The sequence below is a fragment of the Arachis hypogaea genome, chromosome 19 (genome assembly GCF_003086295.3).
Source record: "Arachis hypogaea cultivar Tifrunner chromosome 19, arahy.Tifrunner.gnm2.J5K5, whole genome shotgun sequence".
NCBI lineage: Eukaryota > Viridiplantae > Streptophyta > Magnoliopsida > Fabales > Fabaceae > Arachis > Arachis hypogaea.
This window is the reverse complement of record NC_092054.1, coordinates 65,623,241-65,644,000: the sequence shown is the minus strand read 5'-3', so window position 1 is coordinate 65,644,000 and position 20,760 is coordinate 65,623,241.

Sequence of the window (20,760 nt, the reverse complement as noted above, 5' to 3'; positions counted from 1 at the left end):
AGATTTGATGAATGTATCATGGCTTACTAGATAAAATGTTGCTAGTCATTTGCAGATAGGTATATGATGATGACTTTCTCTTAGGTGGTAGTGATAATAACCCTAAAAGTTCTACTTTTTTATATTAATGAGGAAATTTTTGTCCTACAGAAATATAGGCTGTAATTGAGTAGGTTGTGAGTGTTGTTGCTTAAACAGGAATATTTCTAGCTTAAAACTTCATTCTATAATGCACTGATTATGTTTGTAATCTAACTCCCTTAAGTTGTGAATTTTTCATTTTTTGAGGTTTCAGATGTGTCTTCTTCTATTGTTTTGTATGTTTCTTTTTATTTAATTTTGAATGTTTTTATTTTGTAAGTTTCGAATGTTTTTTTTTGTCTTTTGGATGTTTTTTGTTAAAGGTTTTGGATTTTTCTTGTTATTGTATATTTGCAGAGTAAAAAGCATACAACAAGAAGAAGATGACATCCGAAAATAGCCTTTGTGAGTTTTTTGGGCTTTATGATGTAAAGTTGGGTTGATAGAAATTTCTTTTTATTACATTGATAAATTTTGTATTGTAGATGGATTTTTTGTATTATACAATTGAGGGTTGATGCTTTGTTTAGAAGCCACCAACAACAAATAAACGAAAGAAACAAGCAGTCATAATAGAATTTTTGTATAGAATTAATTTATTTTTGGTACATGTAGAAATTTCAAATGCGGCATCTTGAAAGTACACTATCTATGTATATAGTAGATTGCCAAAATTTTAATTATTTGTTAAAAAAGTATCTCCTATTCTCGTGTAGAATTATCTAATCAAAAGACACCTCCATGTAGGAATAGTTAGATGACTCTCTACCTGTGTTATACATACTTTTTGTGTTGATGGTTTACTTAGCCGGTTTTGGTTATTTATGAAGAACAATTATTTTTTATTATCTACGTTTTTGAAATTCCACGAGTTTTAAAATAGAGAGAAAACTAATGGACTATACTATTGTTTTTGTGTGTAATACATTGATAATTGTAAAGCGTTAAGAATAGGCGAGTCATCTGCATTTAAAATTGTAACTTGCAATCTAGACAAATACATGTCATTATATTATGTTATTATACTATTATAAGTTTTTCAGGTTCAATCTTTAAAGTAAATCAACTCTAGTTATACGACTTATAGTGTTGCACACACGTTCACAAAAGACACTTCCATGTAAAAAACACACAAATAAGAAGACAAATCCACAAAGACACCTTCATTAGAAGACACGTGCATAAAAAGACACTTCTTGAAGACACGTCCGCAAAAAGACACCTCCATGAGAAGACACATGCATAAAAAGACACTTCCTAAAAACGCATTTATAAAAAGGATACTACACCTATAGACACATCCACAAAAGACACCTCTTGTAGAAGACACATGCATAAAAAGATACTTTCTAAAGACACATGCATAAAAGACACCTCCTGTAAATGACACATACATAAAAAGACACTTCCTGAAAGAAACATTAACAGAAGACACCTCCATTTTAAAGACACATGCATAAAAAGACATATCATCTGAAGACACATTCAACAAAAGTCGCTTTACAGTCTACGTGGCCACATGCATGAACAAAAACACCCATTAATAAGATCAATGTCCCAACATAGGATTCAAAACCACCATAGACGGATCTTTCATGTAGCGAAAACAAAATTTCACAAGAATATAATAAAAAACACCCACTAATAAGAATATACAAATCCAAAATAAACAATTAATATGTGTAATACAAGGAAACTATCAACATGAAATAAATGTTGCTCAGCAGGAGGGGTATCATAATACTAGTTAAACAATAATGTTCTATGCAACTTTCTTCTTCTCATGTTTCTCTCCTTTGTAGTTTTTTTTTTTTGGGTAACCATTAGCATGATGAATCATACTCTTCGTGCTCGATGGTGTGAACGGAGTCCTAACTTTCTTACGTTTGTTCATGGGATGATTGTGTCACGCAGCAGGTTGAGGATGTTTGTCAAGGGCCTTCAATGCTTGATTAATGGCCGAATTATTTGGATCCACGATGATATCGAGCATTATTTCCTTCCTATATGCCTTTAAGGTGTCCTGCATGTAAAATCTATCAACTAGAACCAAGTTACAAGGATAACAAAACATACATTCAATAGCAAACTGCATTAATAGAGTGAAAAACATTGAGCATTGAATAAAACCAATTAAATTTGGTTGAGAGAAGACACATTCACTCAAGTCACATTCAAGTAAGTTCACCCGAAGACATCTCCATCAAAGACACATTTGATAAAAAGTCAGACAAGAGACACATGCATAAAATCTTTCACTGAGCAACATGAACTGATCCAACAAAAAAATCATGTAACACTTTCAATAAATACAACTTGAACAAAGTCAGATAACTGAAGTCACTGACAAATAATTTGAATCATGGAGCAAAGCCAAAAAATCAAATTTAAACTAAAACACTAAAACCCTTCTACTCAAAAAAGTTGATTTCATCAACTATCACCCACATGATCTTATACTTAGAATAAATTTGAACAATACACATAAATAAGTACTAAAAAACATATTCACTAAAGACACAGTTAATTAAGTTTACCCGAACACACCTCCATTATTGACACATCTAACAAAAACTCAGGCAAGAGACATATGCATAAAATCTTTCACTGGCAACATGCATTGATCCAACCAAAAAATCATGTAACACTTTGAATCAACATAAATTCCAACAATCAATTAAAACTTTCATCAACTACCATCCACATGATCCTACACTCATACTAAATTCAACCAAAACACATGCGTAAGTACTAACCAACAAGTTCAATGGACAATAGCTACACAACGAGACCGTAGACATCCGACGCGGCGAGCTTGGAGGCAGAGCACACAGAGGGGCCATCTGGTGGCCAACCAGGGAATGCAACACGTCTTCACAGGAACGGCGACAGGCGACCTGCGTCAAGACCCGCAGTGATGGTGCCGAACTACACTTCTGAGGACCAGGGGTTTCTCACCGACGAAATCGCTTGCGGCATTCGCCTGGGTTGACGCCAACGACGGAGACACGTCCGGCGATGGAGGAGGGAGTTCGGGAGGTGCAGGCGTCGAGACCAGGGTTGCTCGCCGACAAAAGCACGGCCGGCACTGACCAATGTTAACGCTGGCAACGAAAAATGCAGCCGAGGATGGACGAGATAGATCGAGAGCCGCAGCCATCGCGGATTGAGGTTGACGCAGTACTGAAACGGTAAAAATGTAGGTAAATTAGGTTTATATTAGTAATTTGGGGAAATTAAGATTAACAACATAGAGTAATTGAGAATGTGGCTTTTTGAGTGACATGGTCTCTGGGGTCCGACCCAGTAAAAGTTGGTAAGAGTTGACAGAATTCCTCTTGGTTACATAGCGGAATTGAAATAACACACATTCAGTTGGAAATGTATAAATATTCCTCAATGTTAAAACTTGGAAAAACATATAGTTTTGTCTTGACTTTCTCTAATGTTATCCAATTCCAAGCAAGGAATTGTCTATGGTGTGAAAAGTCAAAGATGGACCTTTAAGATCCAATGTGGGAGATGCCAAATAAGTGGATGATGTAAGAATTTGATTTTTGTAGAATGATTTTTTAGATTTTATATGATTAGAATTTGCAAAATTCGTAAATCGGTTTGTTTTGCTTTAATGAGGTGGACCATTTAATTATCGTCTAACTTCAACAAATAAGAGATTTTACTGGTATTCTTTGCTCCATGTAGGGTTAAGTACAATTTTGGTCCCTATGGTTTAAGCCGAAAATTTTATTCATCTCCAACATTTTTTTTCATTTGAATTCGTCCCTAAGGTTCAACTTGGTTTTAAAGTCATACTTCGGACCAAAATATCATTCTCTAATAACCCTTCTCCAATAACCTTCTCACCAAAATACTCAGTATCTCCTTTTCTTTTACTTCTTCTTCATCCAACACGAAACACTAGCAACAACAATAAGGCAGCAAGAAAAAAAATGTAATAAACAAGAAACAGAAGGAGAAACCACTTCCAAAGAATTGACAAATCTGTATTTCAAATATCAAATAATAAAAAAAAATTGGAACATATGGAGTAGTAGCGAGCGGTGAGGAGCAGCGGCATGCGGCGAGGAGCAGTGGCAAGCAGTGAGCAAGGAGCAGCAGTGAGCGAGTGAGGAGCACCACGACAAAGCTGCTAGGAATCAGAAATGGCAACGCAACTCTGACTTCGCCATCCGATCTGCTTTTGTCGATACCGTCTCCACCATGTCCGCTCATGGACGTGCTGGCACAGGAGCAGAAATGGCGACGGCGGTGCGCGATATCTTCCTTGCCAGCATCGTCGCCACCTTCCTCTTCTCCATGCTTCTCTCTCTTTTCAGTAGCTGTTTCTCTTCTCTCTTTCCAGAACATGAGAACGTTTTGGCCCTGGCTCATGTTCTTTTCTTTTTTTTTTTAATAAATTTTTGAGAATAATTTAGTCTATAATTTTAAAATTTTGGTCTAGAATTTTTAAGGATAATTATTTATTCAATCTGATAAAGCAAAAAAAATAATCAAATAATTTCTGCTTTTGATAATAATCCTCCAAAATTAATTCCTAACCACATATTTTTTTACTCTTATTTCTAATACATATTCATTCCACTTTCTCATTTCTTACATCACCACAAGTTAATTCACAATCACCACAAGTTAATTCACCATATGGTAAATTAACTTAAAGATATGGGTAATTATAACATAAAATAAAGATAAATGAAACTCAAAATTCTACCATACTCTTTCTTATCTTCCACGGACCTCTCTCTATTTTAATTCCTCACATGTTAAAATTTTTAAGCTTGGTTATCAAGTTAAAAAAGAAGGGATATTACAAAAATAAAAGGGTAAAGAAAATTCAATTATTCAACCTTATCTCTCCTTTCCTCGGCGACACACTCTCGCTCTCTTTGCTCCTCATTATTATGTCATTCTTATTAAAATACATCATTAAGTTATTAAGAGAGAAAGAAAGAGAGACAAATGAAAGAAAGAAAGAAAGAAAGTAGCTGAAGTGCGCAAGGGAGAAAAAGAGAGAGGAGTGTCCTGGTATTCGTGAACCATCATCTCCACTTCTCAAGAGAACAAGACCTCTTATCAACACACTAATCCAACTAAACAATTCGTCTCATTCTCATCTTCAATTTCATATAATTTTTCTAAGCTTTGTAAAGAAAATCCTCTCCCTCTCCTTCACTTGTTATTCAGCCACGTATGATCCTTAGCTCAAGGAGAAATTATGTTTTTATTTTTCTTGTATATATAGAAAGTAATTTTTAGAGTTTATAAAAAAGTAAGAAAGAACATCAATTTCAAATTCAAGGTGCTTCTCCTCTTCCATTTCCATTTCGGTCTTAACTTATTGAAAAACAAGGAATTATTTTTTATGATGTTTATTCATGATATATGTCTTAAAAACCTCAAAGAGTCTCACACCAAATTTCAAACTTTAAAGGGTGAGAAAATTTTTCCTTTCCTTTAATATCAATTCCGCCACAAGACTTAAAATGATCAAAATTTGTTTTAATTTTGATTTTAGGAGGATTCCATAGTCACAAAGCTTAAAGAAGTAATTTGAAAAGTTTAACAAGTGAGATAAGGATTATTAGGATTAACTTATAATGCTTCATGTATGCTGTGAAAACCCTAATTGATGTTTTGATGATGCTTTGATGGAATTGAATGCCTATGTGTGCTTATAATGATGATTAAATAGTGAGTGAACATTGAAGTGATTTATAATTGTTTGATATGAATTTTGAATAATTAAGAATCATTGATGATGATAGCCGAATGTGTTAGAGCACTTAGGACTAAAATATAACTTTATAAAAAGTTGAACAACCAAGAAAGGAATATAAAAGATTGAAGAATTTCAAGAAAATGATCAAAAGGCTTAAAAGTGTCATAAATAAAGAAGGGAAGAATATGAATTTTCTATTATCCACCCAAAATATGAGTATTAGGTAACTTAGGGTAAAACATGGGATAAAGTATAAATAATAAAAAGATTCAGATTAAAAATGTAAATATAGAAAATTTCAGGATAAAAACATGAGTATATAAAGGATTCATTCAAAAAATAATTAAAATAAAATTCTAGCTCTAAATAATAATTCTAGTAAATATAGGGATAAAATTATAAGTATAATAAAATACTAAGATACAATACGGGTAAAAAGGTAATTATGATTAATAAAAGGTAAAATAATTATTGAAAAAAGTAAATTCGTATTTGAATGGTATAAAGGGTAAAATTGTTATTTTGGTAAAAGATAAGGTTACAATTGATAAATATGGAGTCTTAGGAAAAAATGATTATTTTAGTAACATACGAAGTTAAAATAGTAAAAGTGAAAGTATTAAGGTTAAAATGGATATTTTAAAAAAATTATGAGGTTAATATAATAAGAATTGAATGATATGGATAAAATTGTCATATTACAAAATTTTGAGGGTAAAAAACAATTATAAAGAAAGAAGGACGCCACAGCCTCTAAAGAAAATATTAGAGGACATAAATATCAAGATGTAAAAAGACTAAGAACAAAAGTTTCTTAGGCACCATTTGAAAGAGAGGCTAAGAGTGAGAGATAGAAACTGGGAGATAAAGATTGAGAGACTGAAATTAAATTAAGTCTCTGTATTATGTTTGGTGTAAATGTATAGGACTTAGTTATGTTTTAATATCCTATTTGGTTCAAGATAAATATGGATATAAAATGAGAATATTTACTAAAATATTCTTAGTTATTAAAGAAAATGTTAACGTTTTGGTCCCCATCCAAAAAATTTCAGTTCTTGTGTTCACTTTCTAGAGGTACTGAAGGGACTGGAATTTTGTGTCTTGGGACTGAAATTTTAGTTATAGTCTCTGACCACCAAATACAATACTAAGTCCTAGTCTCACTGTTTCAGTTTCAATCTCTGAAAACAAACACTATCTTAGAGATTAAAAGGTCATAATGGTCAATATGTGTAGAGACTAAAGGTAAGGGTCCCTTAGAGAATAAAATAGAATGTTAATCAGAAATTCCCTAAAAAGTTGCAAAACAAAATAATGAAGTCCCAAGATGCTTATGAATTTATGACCGCCTGGCAGAGCAAAAGTTTCGTTCTGCCTAACCAGTGTCAAAATGAATGTTAGGACCACCTGTATGATGAATTTTTTTTTATATGGGAGCATATTGTGGCATTAAGCTCCGTGATGATGGCCGAGTTCCCTAAATGTACATGGCTTTGTTCATGAGGCACGTATGTTAAGTGTACGTAGTTGGAAAATGATATTTGGGCTTGGTTCTAGGTAACATCGGGTTGCGAGTAGTAAATCGATGCGTGAGCTCATTAATAAATCCATATTTTATGATATTTGTGTATTGAAATGAGTGAAATTTATCAACTTGCACATATTCCTTTTAAATGCATGCTTTTGTGAATTTTCTCCTAATTGTGTTTAATTGATTGAAACATGCTTTTTAGACTTTTAGAATTGTCAAATTAATTCCACTTTTATTCTATTTGATGCCTTGATATGTTCATTTAAGTTGTTTAGCATTTAGGAGGCAAGGATGACTTGAAATAATGGAAGAAAAATATTCAAAAGTAGAGATTTTATAAAGAAATGAAGAATTGGCAAAGCTGCAGGGATGTGTACACATTATGCATGCATATGCATGACATACGTCCGCACCATGCATGCGTATGCACTCATCGCCTGCAATAGAGATAGACATGCATCATAATGGCGGCAAATCTAATGTCCAGTTCTTCTGAGGATAGCATAGCTGGAGGAGGAGGAGAGATGCGGGCTTTACCCAACGGCCATTTATGAGGTGCTAGTAGACATATATCCCTTTTTGATGACACTTAGTGATGATTGCAGTTCTGGACGCTAGATATGTTTTTCTTTCTTTTGATAGTTTTCTAAGGAGTTATGCTTTTACTATCTCTAAGCTAGCCTGAGTTCCAAATTAGGGGATCTTGTGCGGGTCAAGTCCTAGGACATATGTATCTGGGTCTAAGTTAATGCTATGACTTGTATTTTCTTTATTGCTGTATAAATTGAGCTTTTGAGGCACTTATGTATGATATCTACTTTTATTATATATATTCTACTGTATGAATGTAAATTCCTATTTATATATGTTCTAGATTTCAACTACGAAGATCTTAATTTAGCTAACTTACGCAATTTTTATAATGCGACAAGCTCATATCTATCTATGTAATACAGAGTCTAGAGTCCCATAGGCTGACTGAATGGTAACGCCTAGCGATTGGCATTTGTTATGACATGCTAAGACTTAGGTCGTTAAAATTTGGTATCAGAACAGTTCATTCTTAGTAGAGCCTGAGAATTGGACTGACTGTGCTTCATTGGTACTTTACTTATGTGGTTCATGCTATTAGAATATATCTGTGATATATTTTTTAGGACTGTCTGTAAATATTTATTTTGTAAATATTAACGCTTAAACATGATATATTAAAACTGATCGCCTTAATGTTGATTATTTTATAATATCCTATCACCCTAAGCCTTACCTCTAGCCATAAAGTAAAGGACGACAAAGCGTCACGACAGTTCTAAAGCTCATTTCGTAATATATAATAAAAAAAATATAATACACTAGAAGCCCGATGAAGGAATAAAAGCTCAAAGATGTAGAAAAAGAGATACAAAAGCTCGAAATGTTCACACACAATAACTAAAGCGTAAAGGTAAGAAAAGAGATTAAAGATACAAGATAAACAAGGTATATATATATATATATATATATATATATATACACACACAATAACAAAAGGGAAACCAGTCAAAGTACGCGGAGTTTAGGCTAGTTAGTTGAACAAAATATAATAGAGTTTTGAAGGATAAAATGGATACATATGTCTCTCAAAGTTTAAGCCTCTACGGCAACAAAATACAATAATCAAAAGTGAGAAATAACTACAGCAAAAATAAAAAAAGACAAAAGCAAGCCATCCTCCACTTTGTCACCATCCGCAAACTCATTGAGATGGCCTGCGACCTGCATCTAAGAAACAACAATATATGGTATGAGAACCGAAGGTTCTCAGTATGGTAACAGTGCCCAATAGATAAGATATAAGATTCTGGAAAGCTAAAGGCAATCCTAGAACTTCCCACATGCATAAGATTCAAACTCAGAAATGTTTTTATAAAAATTCCATAAAGGGTTATCTAATCTTAAGGATTTTCTAACTAACAGATCACAGCTGTCCGACAGCTTTCGCCAACTTATCATCCATGCAATCCCATTGCCACCGCCTAACGAGCCTCCTCAATCCCAGCAAAAAACACAAGTAGTGCAAGCAAGTAAAACAAAAGTAATATACATATACAATAGATAATTCAATGAGCAATTAAAAATGTTATACAAGTTAGCACAATGCAAGTAAACAAAGCAAACAAGCACATAAGAATGCATATGATGAATGCTTGTCCTATTGGCCGTGATATCACTTGTTGGTTCAACTGCCAACCTGACACATCCCCTTAGGATGTCGCTTTTTGGTCACGAGTATAATTGGCGCCCCAGGGATATAGTGCTCGACACACTATCCAGGGATATAGTGCTTGACACACTCTTGTGACTCGAAAGGATGCGAGCGGGATACTTTGCCTCATACCTCACATTTCAACGTAAGTAGGATAAACCATTGTCCTTACACCGGCACCGCAACCTCGACAAGAAGGATTAACCACCGTCCTTGCCAAGCGCATAGCAACTTAGCAATCATAGCACATCAATAGTATATTACTCAGTCTCAGTGATCACTGTCATTCTCATCATGTTCAACAACCTCAATCATTCATTTTTCTCAAGTCATCATCCATTCAACACTCTGCCAATCCACTCAAGTTATTCCATCTATAGAACTTCCCAAGCCTAAGTCACTGTAACACGCTACCACACAGAGCTTTACGCTTAAGTCGTAAAGCTGAGGTGGTGTGGTATTACGACCTCTAAAATAATAATAATAATAATAATAATAATAATAATAATAATAATAATAATAATAATAATAATAATAATAATAATAATAATAATTGAAAGAATGTAGTATACAAGGAGCCTTGAAGAATAGGTAAAACAAAATCGCGAAATTAAAAGTGCAACGCTCAGGAATAAGGATTATTTGCGTACGAAGAAGGCTTATATATATATATATACAAAAAACAAGAATAGAGAGTCAAGAGTAAAAAATAACAATCTCCTAAGTCAGCCTGCGAAGCTAAGGCTGGCCGGAGAATATTTCTCAAGTATGGCACAAGGACATTCAAGTTTGGCGCCATGCATTCTATGCTCTCAAGTATGGCACCTGGATACTCAAGTTTGGTGCCACCAATGGCATCTCAAGCCAAACACCATGTCCTCCAAGTATGGCGCCACCGAAGTTGCTTCATGTGGTGCCAAACGCCACCTGTTCGACGTTTGGCGCCAGTACCTGGACCCAGGGTGGTCCCCGCACTCTCAAAAAAGCAAGTCCGTATATTTTAAATTATATTTTAATTTATTTTTAATTATAAAATGATATTAATTAAGTTTTTGAATTTAATTTCTAAATCAATTAGGAACAGATATAAAAGATAAGATATCTCAGCCTTATGGGCTTGAATTCTCTTCTCCTCATTCCGCACTTTACACACTTTGAGAACCCTAGTTTTCTTTTAGTCATGAGCAACTAAACCTCCTCTGTTAAGGTTAGGAGCTCTGTTTATTTCCGCACTTTACACAATTTGAGAACCCTAATTTTCTCTGAACCATAAGCAACTAAACTTCCTCTGTTAAGGTTAGAAGCTCTGTTTATTTGGATGGATTAACAACTATTGTTTTCTACTTCTGATTAATGCATTGACTTACATTTAAGAATCTGTTTCGTTCTTCATCCTATGGATTAGAGTGTATTGGACAATAACTCTTTTCTAACTTGAACCTTGTTAAATCTTGGAAAAGTTATCTTACCTGAATAACAGCTTGAAACTGAATTCTTATAACTCTCTAACTATCTTAACTTAATGTGATACGTAACATATAATCAAATCATCTTTGGATTATTAGGGTTTTATATGGTTTATAAACTAGGATTGGAACCTAAACCCTCTAATTAGATTAAGTGACCAAGGAATTTGCGGTTAATTGAGTTAGAGGAGGATTAAATTACCAAGAAATTAGAATCTAATCACTTAAAGTTTATTGTGAATTGAAGCTTTGCATAATCAAAGTGATTAATAAGAATTCTTAATCCTGAAATTTCAACGTCTCCAAAACTTTAACTATTCTCTAATATTATTTCTCACAACCAATTTTCTATTTGCTTTCCTAAATTCTTTGAATTATTGTTTGATGCAATTTAGGACCCAAAACACTCTTATTTGCTTGTCTGACTAAGTAATTCACTTAATTATTGTTGCTTGATCCATCAATTTTCGTGGAATCAATCCTCACTCATCTGAGGTATTACTTGGTACAACCCGATGGTTTTCGAAATCTACAACAAGTTTTTGGCACCATTACCAGGGATTGACTGTTATTGATAACTACCTGTTGTTTGATTATTTAGATTAGACGTTCTTTGCTTTAATTTTGTTTAATTTTTATCCTTTATTTTTTGAAAACTTGCTTGGTATTTTCCTTTTGTTTTATTTAAATTATTTTCCTATTGTTTTTTCCTTTAATTTTCAAAATTAAGTTTGGTGTTTTTTCTTAGTTTTATTCAATTTATTTTCCTTATTATTTTCAAAAAATTTTGGCTTTATTTTCTTGTTATTTTTCTAAATTTTCTTCTCTTTATTGTAGTTTATTTTATTTTATTTCTTCAGGTTACCTTAATGGGAATTCTCTTTACTCTGACGTAGAGATTTCCACTTTTTCTTATTTTCTGTTTGTTTATGAGTAGGAATAGGGACAAGGAATCTCTTCTTAACTTTAATCCTGAGATCGAAAGAACTTTAAGAAGATGCCTAAAATAGGGTACGGCTTATAGAGCTACTGAGAATCTCAAGGATAATTTTGAGAAAGAAGCTGAAGAAAGCACTATGGAGCCAAACAACAACAATGTTGTTATTCTTAATGCTCCTAATGCTCCTGAGCAACTTAGGAGGACTCTTGGCTCCTACACTAATCCAAATCGCAACCTCTATGGTAGTAGTATTGTTGTGCCACCTGTGAATGCCAACAACTTTGAGCTGAAGCTTTAGCTTATTATTTTGGTGCAACAAAACTGTCAGTTTCATGGACTCCCATAGGAAGACCCAAACTTATTCATCTCTAATTTCATACAAATCTGTGATACTGTGAAGACCAATGGAGTCCATCTTGATGTCTATAGGTTGTTACTCTTTTCATTTGCTGTGCAAAATAGAGCCAAGTAGTGGCTTGACACATAGCCTAAGGAGAGCCTGAATACATGGGATAATGTGGTCAGCAAGTTCCTAACTATATTCTTTCCACCTTAGAGGCTGACAAGCTGAGGACTGATGTTTAGACTTTCAGGCAGAGAGAGGGTGAGTCTCTCTATGAAGCTTGGGAGAGGTATAAATCGATGCTCAGAAAATGTCCTCCTGACATGGCTTTAGACTAGATCCAGTTACAGATTTTCTATGATGGAGTTACTGAGACCACTAAAATGTCTTTGGATAATTTTGTAGGAGGATCTTTTCACATGAAAAAGACCCCTGAGGAGGCTCTGGATTTGATTGAGATGGTTTGTAACAGCCAATATCTATATTCTTTAGAGAGGACCTCTGTGAGGAAATGAGTCATGGAATTGGATGCTTTGGACACTCTTCTCGCCCAGAACAATGCTATGTCTCAACAGATAAATGTCATTACTCAACACTTGGGTAGACTATAAGTTTTAGTTATTAATACCCAAGATGCTTCCTATGACATAAGTGGTGGATTCTCTCAAGGTGAGCCCTATGATTTTGGTCAATTTTCCTCTAAACAGGTTAATTATGTGGCTAATTCCTCCAGACCCCCCAATAATGATCTTTTTTCCAAAACTTATAATTCAGGATAGAGGAATCACCTAAATTTTGGATGGAGAAATCAACCACAGAGGCAACAGAGCTTCAATAACAATCAGGGCCTTCAGAATAATTTCAATCAGAGTAATTTCACCAACAACAATCCACCATCCAGTTCTCAGAAATCTTCTGACTTAGAATCTATAGTTGCAGAACTCTCCAAGAGTACTCTTAGTATCATGTAGGAAACCAGAGCTTCACTTAGAAACTTGGATGTTCAGATGAGTCAAATAACCACAAAAGTTGCTAAAATTGATCAGAGGTCAACTAATTCCTTTCCTAGTCACACGATTCCAAATCCAAGGGAAGAGTGCAAGGCTATCACCTTGATAAGTGGACAAGTGGTAGGTACGCAAGCACAATTTACTGAGGAGCTAGTTGAAAAAGAAGCTCTAGAGAAGGCACAAGCCAAGGAGAATCATGCCCCTGAGAGACATCTAGATAACCCCTTTCTGGTTGATTTTGAGCAATATCCAGTGAAGTCTCCAGTGTCTAAGTACAAGCCAAAAATTCTATATCCTAAGAGGCTCCAAAAGGAGACCAAGGACAAGCAGTTTTCAAAGTTCTTAGAAGTCTTTAGAAAGTTGTAAATCAATATTCCTTTTATTGAGGTTTTGGGGTAAATGCCTCTCTATGTTAAATTCAAGAAGGAGTTACTTTCCAAGAAGAGAACTTTAAAGGGAGATGAGACCATGGTCCTGACCAAGGATTGTAGTCCCAAGGAAAATGCCAGATACGAGCTTTCAAATTCTATGTACCATTGGGAGCACAACTTTATTGAAAGCCTTATGTAATTTGGGTGCAAGCATCAATCTAATGCCTTTGTCTATGATGAAGAAACTGCAAATCAAAGAAGAGCAACTAACAAGGATAGCACTACAAATGGCAGATAAATCTTTGAAGCGTGGACATGGAATAGTGGAGAATATCTTGATCAAAGTGAAAAAGTTCTTCCTCCCAGTAGATTTTGTAATCCTTGACATGGGGATGATGAAAACATCTCTATAATCCTAGGAAGACCATTCCTAGCCACTGGGAGAGCTTTGATTGATGTGGAAGAAGTTGAATTGATGCTGAGGGTGCATGGGGAGTATTTGATCTTCAAGGCTTTTAAACTCATACATCACTCAGGTGAAGAAGGCAATTGCATAAAGATTGAGTTCACTGATCCAAGTCTCAAAGAACCCCCTGAAGATATAAAATAGAGTTTGTAGCTTAAGCCTCCTTTGGTGGGAATCAATACAATTTCCTCTAACATCAAATCTATGTTTGGTGTTGGGTGTGCATCATCCACCAATGAGGAAGTTCCCAAAAAGAAAGTGTCCAGGAGATAGAGAAACAAAAAGATCCTGACTGAAGGTTTCTCCCAAGGGTTGAAGGTAGTGTTAACTAGTAATCCAGTGTTGACTTATATAGTAAACAGAATCCTTTCTCTTGAACATATTGAGCTACTTCATGGGGACACAGGGAGAAAATTCACAGTGAGAGGGGAGGAGTTGAAGCACTATGAATAAGCCCCACCTTAACAAGAAATCAACCGTCAAGCTAGTGATGGTAAAGAAGCTCTTATTGGGAGGCAACCCAACCCGAGTATTCGTTGAATTTTTATTTATTTTTTATTTTGATTTTTCATTTTTGTTTTAATTTTATTTTATTTTTATCTATCAGTAGTTTTCTTGTTTTTAATTTTATTGGCTCATGCAAAGTGTTTAAAACAGGAATAGGTGCAATTGGAATAAAAAATGGATACCCTGGAAGAATTTTGATATGGAAGGGTGGCGTCAAACTCCACATCATGGAGCTTGGCACCACAGGCACGCACTTCTAGTGCAAAATTACGAACGGGTGGTGCCAAACTCTTTGACGTGGCATTTGGCGCCACATGAACGCATCAAAAAACGGATTTGGTATATGGTTGGGGCGCCAAACACCCAAACCTTGGCGTTTGGCGCAAAAAATAAGGGGGAGAGCTTGGCGTCCAACGCCACATCAGTGGCGTCTGGCGTCAGGCATTAAAACATTTGAGTTTGATGCCGCAACATTGGCGTTTGGTGCCAGGCTGTCCATTTTGAATTCCATTTTTTTTCTTTTTTCTAAGCCTATTCTGTACCCTTGTTCTCCTGTTCTTTTTATTTTTTTCAATTAATATTCTGCTCTTTCCCCATCTTCTCCCTCCCTTTTCTCTTAGTTTAATTTTCTTTTGCTCGAAGACGAGCAAACTTTTAAGTATGGTGTTGTCACTCTGCTAATCTTTTTTATTTTTATCCATGGCAGTAGATGACCTCCTCCTTTGAGTAGATGAGGATGAGCCAGGACAGTCACAGTGTCCTTCTCCATCAGATTGTGGCTAAGCAAGAAACTCAGCGCCTTGAGCTTTTTTAAAAGAGACAGAAGATAGGATGACTGAGAGGACCCTTTGGAGCACCGCCTGAGCAGGGAGATGACCACCGTGATATTTGAGGTGGTGAAGTTCCCTTTTCCATTCGTATTTTGTTTCCTTATTATTATGTTATTTTTCTATTTTCTATTTGATTTTAGTGTCCATTGCATGAGCCTAATTCAATTTTAGTTTTTAAAGTTTATTTTAGTTTTCTAGTTATTTTATTTCAATTCAAATATGTTTCATGTATCACTATTTGAGCTTGAATTAAATAAAATAAAAAAGAAGTAAAAGGTGGTGTAATGCATGAGTTGTTGAGTTTAAATTTATAATTGTGTTGCCAAATTATATGTGGTAGTATTCATCTGTGATTTTGACTGCATGGAAAGAATAGTGCATGAATGACTCTGGAAATAAGGAGATATTAGTTCATGATAAATAGGAACTTAGAAAAGTGTTATGAACTCTCCAAGATTTAAACAAGAAATTGATCCTTGAAGCAAAAGAAACAGTAAGAAAAGAATAAGAAAAAGCAAGGCTCAAAGCTCTGAGCATCAATGGCTAGGAAAGTTCAATTGATCAAAAGCTCAAAAGAGTTTTTTCCTAGCTATATCCTTGTGGAAGAATTCTTGAGACAAAACACTTAGAGTCAAATCCAAATGTAATTAAAGAGAAGTCAAAGGCTCTGAGCACCACTGACTGGGAAAAATCTAAAAAAAAATTATCAGATCTAAAAGAGTTCCCCAGTTAAGTGCTTGTGGTATTTCTGTATCGAGAAAAACTTGAGACAAAACATTTAGAGTCACGGCTAGGCTCAAGGTGCAAAGCACAAAGGGAAAAAAACAGAGAGAAAAGTGTTGTGTTCAAGGATCAATCAGGAGTTAAAAGAGAGAGAGTTCATAACATCATCCGAGATCTGGTTTTGTATGACATTGATATCATCAAGTTGTCAAGAGACAGAGAGATGCCAAAACTATTCATAATCACAGTGTCATTGACCCCATTCAGAGGACAGACGGGAACTTAATTGACAGCTCAACTCTTAAGCAAACTCACATCTCAGGTTCTATTATTTAAGTTGCTTGAGGACAAACAACAATTCAAGTTTGGTGTTGTGATGCGTGAGCATCTTCCTTGTATTTTTCTTAGTAATTTACATGTGGATTTGCTATATTATTATGAGATTTAGATGTTTTAAGTCACTATTAATGCTACTTTGAGTTGTTTTGCAAATTGATGTATTACAGGTAGCATTCGAGCGAATTTAAGCAAGCTCAGAGGGGGCAAAAAGATGAAGAAGCACAGTAGGAGGTGACGCCAAATGCCATGTCACGGCATCTGGCGCCAGGATCAATGCAAAAGGCAATCCAGGAGTCACCTTAGTGGTGCCAGACGTCACGTCACGGCATTTCGCACCATGTTGAACGTAACTTTCTCAAGTACGATGCAAGGACACTCAAGTTTGGTGCCATGAATTGCATGCTCTCAAGTATGGCACCCAGATACACAAGCCAAATGCAACAAACCTCCCTTTTTCTATCAGTTCACAGCAGTGGCAACACTTTCGACTGCTCCTGTGGCAGCAGCAGCCATCAGACACCACATGCAGTCACAGTAACTTGACCCTAAGTCACCAAGTCACAAAATCCTTAATAAATTATAACGGAACAAAGATTATGAGGGTTAACGAGGAACAACTTACTGTAATTCGGGTACCATGGAGATGGAGTAGCGACGACAACTTCTGACGGCGACAAGAGCTCCGGTGGTGTCGCAGGTGGCTTTCCCCCTCTCCTGTCGCGTCATCTTTCTCTCTCTCTCTCTCTCTCTCTCTCTCCTTGGACTTCTCCGGCAACAGTGGCTCGAATGGTAGAGACAACGGTGGATGGAAGCAACTCCTCTGGCGACGACGATCGAGGGCTCAACGACGACGGTAGAACGGCGAGGATGCGTGATATGGAGATTATGATTCAATCTTTCATAGAGCTACCGACAAGTGCACCGGGTCATATCAAGTAATAAAACTCACAAGAGTGAGGTCGAACTCACGAGGATTGAGAGATTAAGCAATTTTAATTAGTGGACCATTCTAGTTAAACAAGTAATTTGATGAAGTGTGTTCAATTCTTAGATAACTTGATAATGAAATAAATTCCATGAAAAGTAAAGAGCAAAAAACTAAATGTCTGAATGTAAGAATGGAATGTAAATAACTGGAAATGTAAATAGCATAAACTTAAATTGCATGAAAGTAAGTGCGGAAGAGTAAATGGCAATGAAATTTAAATTGCTGGAATGTAAAATGAATTGGGGAAATGGACATCAAATAGAAACCAGTAATTTGGAAAGAAAACTAAAGCAAGCAATTGAAGTGAGGAAGTGAAATAAGTGAAGAAATGATAATGGGTGAAATCATTAGGGATTGGAGATGTTTTGTTCTTCCTGAATCAATGATTCTCAATTCCTTCTCAATCATATAGAGTAGATCTATGGCAGATTATAAGTAATTGAATTTCAATCACTTGGTAATTCAATTGCTCTCCACATAATAAATTGCCAATCTCTTAATCTGTTGCTCATGAAAAGAAGTGAAATTTAATTGCTAATCTCAAGCCACACAACCTTCAGAATCTCAATTCAAAGTGATTTTATCTCACATATCAAGCTAAGAATTATTAATCAAAAAAGTTGTGAGAGAAGAGCCTCAAACTGAATTCTATGAATCCTTTCTCAAGCTCATCATAGAATTCAAATAGATCTGATCCCTCTCTCGATAGAACTAGATCTTTGAAGCACAAAGACTTTCTCTTAGATAAATAATACTTGAATTGGGAAGAAGAATAATGGCATCAATTCATTGAAATCAAAACAAAGCTCCTGTCCCTAATGAATCGGGGTTTAGTGACTAATAGCTCTCGAAAGTACAAAAAGAAATAAGAAAAGTACAAGTAAAGTGTGTAATCTCAAGTGTCCAATCCCCTAAACTGGCTACCCAAATCCCTATTTATAACCTTCACCCCTCAAGTTTACAGTTCAATTCTTCCCACATTCTACAATTCTCAATTGGATCTTCAAACTTTTGCTTCTTGTGGGATTGATGACCTGGGCTTCAGAAGCAAATTAACACCTTGATTCATGAATCAACAAAAGTGTACCTTTAGAGAAAGCATAGCTCAACTTTCAGCATGCTTTGCATGCCATCTTGAAAATTGCTTTCGAAGGCATTTAATGAATCCAACGCTTCACAAGGTTGGTGTTTAAGACGCCAGAAAATGCACAAAAATTGCTTCCAGGGGAGTAAAATAAGTGGCGTTTCAGATGCCAAACATATGGCTAAGATTTGGCATTTTAGACGCCAAATCCCAAGTCTAAAATGCCATGTATAGAGCTCAATATTGGGGCACCAAGTTGGTGCCCTTGGAAGGTGTAAAAGTGGCATTTTAGATGCCAAATGCCAAGTCTAAAATGCCAATTATAGAGCTCAAGATTGGGGCACCAAATTGGTGCCCTTAGAGGGTAGAATAAGTGGCGTTTTGGACGCCGAAACCTAAGTCTAAAATGCCAATGATAGAGCTCAAAGTTGGGGCACAAGTTGGTGCCCCTAGAGGGTAGAAAATGTGGCATTTTAGATTTCAATGGTGGAAGCTAAGATTGGGGCACCAACCCTAGATGCTAAGTGAATGGCGTTTTAGACACCACATTCCAAGTCTAAAACGCCAAGAAGGAAGGTGAATTTGGGACACCAAATTGGTGCCCCTGGAGGAGGTTAGTGTGGCATTTTAGACGCCACATATGGTGTTGGAAATGCCAAGCAATGAAGCAAAATTGGGGTACCAAGTGTAGTGCCCCTGGAGGGGGTAGTGTGGCATTTTAGACACCACATATGGCGTTGGAAATGCCAAGCAATGAAGCAATGTTGGGGAACCAAGTGTGGTTCCCTTGGAGGGGGTAGTGTGGCATTTTAGATTCCACATATGGCGTTGGAAATGCCAAGGAAGGATGCAACATCGGGCACCAAGTTTGGTGCCCTTGGAGGGTAAACTTGTAGCACCAAGTTGGTTCTCCATGGAGGCTAGATAAGTGGTGTTTTAGACGCCATCTTCTAAGCCTAAAATGCCAAGAAGCATCACAAGATTGGGGCACCAAGTTGGTGCCCGTGGAGTGTAATATGTGTGGCATTTTAGATGCCACATTTCAAGTCTAAAATGCCAACTTTTAGGCTCAAATGGTGCGTACTTCCTTACTCGAAGACGTTGGATATATCAAATGCTTCACTTTTCTTTTCTTCCTTGGCTTTGGAAACGCCACTAAAGAAACCTCCAGGGTGTTTTTTTTCATGCTTCAGCCTTGTCACCTTCTAGTCCTCTGTTTCTAGAAACCAATAAATAACATTGCATCAAAGTATGGCTCATGTGATCATGAATGTTACTCAATTACAAAAAATTCACAATTCTCAACTTAAATACTCATGAATGAACCTAAATTTCTCTTATTGTTTAATGCTTTCTTCCATATACAATTAAGTGATGATTAGCAATGAAATCACTCTGTTAGTTGCATGAAAGTCACAAAATGTAGTCCTAAACTAACTAAGATGCACATGCATCACAACACCAAACTTAAAACGTTGCTTGTCCTCAAGCAAAAGAAGAATTTGAAAGTAAGGCAATACGTAGAATTTAAGTGATTAGTCAAGAATTGAGTCTTTATTTTCAGGGTGTATTCTATAAGAACCGACAAAATTGTTTTAATAAAATAAAACTTTTTAAGTGCCCCAAGTAGATTCAAAATTTGTAAATTTTTAATTTGAAAATAAAAGGTGAAATTTGATTTCAATGAATTTTTTTGAGTTGGAAAATATAACTTTTTCGAAAAGTTTTTTTGTAAAAATGCGTACTGGTGCTTAAGCTGGCATTACTGACTCTAGTCTGTCCAGTACCGTGTATTTTGGAAAATAACATTTTGAAAATTGATTTATTGTTTTGAAAGGATAAAAATAATTTAGAATTGAAAACCAAACGCTAATCTTAAAGGTTTTGGCCCAAAGTGGGCCAAACGGGCTAAAAGCTTTAAGGGGTTGGACCGGGCCTAAACCGGGCTGAAGGTCCAACATACATATATGTGTTTAATGTGCTTTAAGCTCATTTTGAAGGGATGAGAGAAAGAGAGCTCAGATAGGTGATGGTGGGGGGTGAAACCCCATTGTCACTATTCATTATCACCTTCCGAGAGCCATAACTTGAGC